This window comes from Alligator sinensis, unplaced genomic scaffold (assembly GCF_000455745.1).
Source record: "Alligator sinensis unplaced genomic scaffold, ASM45574v1 scaffold546_1, whole genome shotgun sequence".
In the NCBI taxonomy this organism is placed as follows: Eukaryota; Metazoa; Chordata; order Crocodylia; family Alligatoridae; genus Alligator; species Alligator sinensis.
Window position 1 is genome coordinate 1,488,399 of NW_005842061.1, and position 3,348 is coordinate 1,491,746.

General features: G+C 42.0%; 1 protein-coding gene across 1 annotated transcript in view; it reads right to left on the reverse strand.

The window, feature by feature from the left end:
• The window catches only part of COL13A1 (collagen type XIII alpha 1 chain), a 190,524-nt gene that overhangs the window by 1,962 nt on the left and 185,214 nt on the right, over positions 1 to 3,348 (reverse strand). The window lies entirely within an intron of this gene.

Genomic DNA, 3,348 nt, shown 5'->3' on the forward strand with positions numbered 1-3,348 from the left:
CCCTGGCTAAACAATTTCTAATGTACCTAAAGGAGCAAATATTTGTTGTTGTTGTTAGCAGCAGTTTTTTGTGTATTCTGGATGCATCTACACAAGATGTTTACTGTGGAGTTGCCTAATTAGCTCCAACGTAAATGTCTCAGCATCTAGACATGCGGCCCTATTAGGCTGCAGGAAACTAAATAACTCTGCAGTAGGTTAGTACTTGTAAATTCAAGTACTCTCCTGATGCAGAGTTTTATCATGTGCAGCATTGCATGTGTAGATGCTGACCTGGCTGGTCAGAGCACAAGGGTGCTGCCTGCCAGCTAGCCCCACACTGGAGCACCCTCACACCCCAGCTATCCCCTCCACAGCACATTGAGCTGGGTCAGAGCAGCCCTGTGCTGGCAGGTGCCTGACTCCCCAGGTGCCCTGCCAGCTGGGGCTACTCCGCCCTGGCTCAGTGTGCTGTGGTCCTGGCTGCACATTCAAACAACATGCCCAGGGGCAATAAACTGGAGTTTATTGCTGTGAATTACATGAGACTCTGAAGCCGAAATGCTATATGCTCTGTAGCTGAAAAATATTGTGCAGTAGCGTGTCACAGCACAGATAGTGCCAATATGCTACTGCACAGTTTTCTTTGGCTACTGCACAGTAGTGTCACCTAAGAGACGTTTGTCAGCGCTACTGCACAGTAACTCAGTTACTGCGCGTTTATTTAGTACTTGCAAATACAAATACTAAATAAATGCACAGTAACGACTGCACAGTAGCATCTCACGCAGACATGCTCTCTATGTAACAATTTAATACTTTTTTCCCTGTAGCTTCTTTTTGTTGAGTCTCTGAGAGACTCTGAAGGCAAGATTTTCAAAGGTATCAAGGCTTTTAAAGATGCAGATCAGCACCAGTATGTTCCTTGCCAGGTTAGGCACCAGTCTGTTGAAATAAACGTTTCATCTACAGCCAAGACCATCCCAAGCCTAACTCCCCAAGAACTGAGTTTTCTTTATTATTGAAGTTAAGGAATACTGTCTGCCCAAATTTTAAAATATTTGCTATTTTTCAAGTAGGAGAAAAAACTAATTTTTAAGTCAGTAAACAATATTCTGAGAAAATCCCTCTTCAAGTACATATACTATTAAATTTTAAATCATTTTGCACAAATTGAAGCTCATTTTTTAAGATCAGGAAGAGTGTTAAGCAAGCCCTAGAAGTCATATGATGCCCAGAACCTTTACTTCACAGTCCACTGGCATCTTTGAAATTGTTTAGAGAGTAAGGCACATTATCTGAAGCATAGTTGAACAAAGAAGTGAGGAGAGAAGTCTATGCTGATTTTGCCAGGTGTTTGTATTTGCACATTGCTGACTAAAAGATCCTATCTGAAGATATTGGTCATGGTCATGATTTTTCTTTTATTTGCACAGATGTAAATCAGAAGCAACTTTACTGAAGCCAATGGAGTTATGCTGAAGCAAAGCAGGAGTGATAGAGAATCAAGTCCATTTTGCTGCTGTGCCTTAGAAGTTACAAATCAAATGCTTTCAAGAGCACTGGCAAGTGCATGTCAAGATCCCTGATGCTTCAGACAGTGACTTCCTTCCTCTCAAACGTCTCAATTGAAAAACAGCATGAGAAGTAATAAACTGGTTGTATAACTTTCAGTAAAGTAAAACAAAACAGCGTTACAGATGTAAGTTTTGTTTCAGATTTAAAAAACCGTGCAATAAAACATCCATGCAAGTGCAATACAAAATAGCACACTTGGAATTATGTTATAAAGGACAAGGGGATGAAAAGCCAAAAAAAGACATTTGTAGATTCTTCTATGAGTGTATCGGTTTCTGATATTTAAATGCACCCACTGTTTTTAGAAAGGGTCAAAATATGTGGACTCTTCTATCTTATTTGCTAATTGCTACAAGATGTCCAATTCCCTTCTTACACTATAACATTCCTGTGAGAACTGAGTTACATGGTTGTGATTCATCCAGGTGCTTTTGCTTTATTTTGTTTTGACTTGTGTTTTGTTAAATGTGTGATCCAATTGTAATGCTGGAATTGTGTAGCATTAGTGTTCAAATAACTGCTGTTCATGGCAACAAAACTTCATGGCTCCACAAGCTTGTAAGGGGGAACTGTATTTTATGTTAATTAAAATAGGGGAGGGGACCCAAAACAGTGCTAGACTTGTTAGGTTTTATTCTACACCAATTCAGCCAAATGTCCCCAAACGTAGGTGGATGGCATAGATTCTTGCTATAAAGTAATACAAGATGAAGAATTAGTTCACTAACAAATTGGTGATGTGATATAAGATGAGATGAGATGAGATGATATAATACATAGTTGCATACAAGGGTTTGTAACAGCACTTTGTCCAACTAGGTGTTCATCTTCCTTATGCAGCCTAGATGCTGTGAAGGAGACTGCTGAACTGCTGGTAGAGATATAACAATCCTTCAAAAGCATAATTTCTATATATGTGTTTAATGTAACTGGTGGACTTTGTGCATCTGCATTGTAATTTCTGACACTGTTAACTTCCCCTGAGAGTTCTGGGGTGTATATTGTATTGGTCATGTTGCACTCTTCAGAAAAGCAGCATGAAAGGTAGACGAATACAGGAAACCCTCACTATTCGCTGGTTCGGCATTCGCGGTTTCAAATATTCGCAAATGCCAAGCCCACATCTTAAACACACTTAAAGGAGCTCCTCAGGAGCTCTGCACTTGCTGCCGTCGGGCTCCCGCTGCTGCCGCCACACTCCTGCTGCTGCTGCCATGCTCCTGACATCGCCAGAGCCGCTGTGCCTCCCGCAGCCGCTGGGGGAACTGCGTTCATGAACGCAGATGGTGTTTATGAACGCAGTGCCTTATTTGCGGATTTCGCCATTTGCGGGGGATACGAGAACGTATCCTCTGCGAATGGCAAGGGTCTCCTGTATTAGAATTGCACATCATCCATTTGTTTCCTATGTACAATGTACACATTAGGCCAAATTCAGTCAGGAAAAAGTGTCTACAACTCCCATTTGCTTCATTTGGCATTGCACTGACCTCTTTCATGACTAAATTTGACCTCTGATGGACAGGGTGAATCTGATGAGCACAAATGTAACTTGTGTTATCAGGATCTCAGTTTGGTTCGTTTGCGGATTATCTCACACTGAGGCTTTTGTAGGTTAGCGCTACCTTTCAAACTACAGTATAACCTCATGAATCCAGCATGCTCAGGACTGAGCACCTGCCGGAAATGAAAAATACTGGATTTTTAAAACTGGTTGTGGACTCGGGCCGGGGGAGTGGTGACTGGTCCTGGAGCCACAGTGCTGGTTGGTGGATTGTGGCGGGGGGCGCC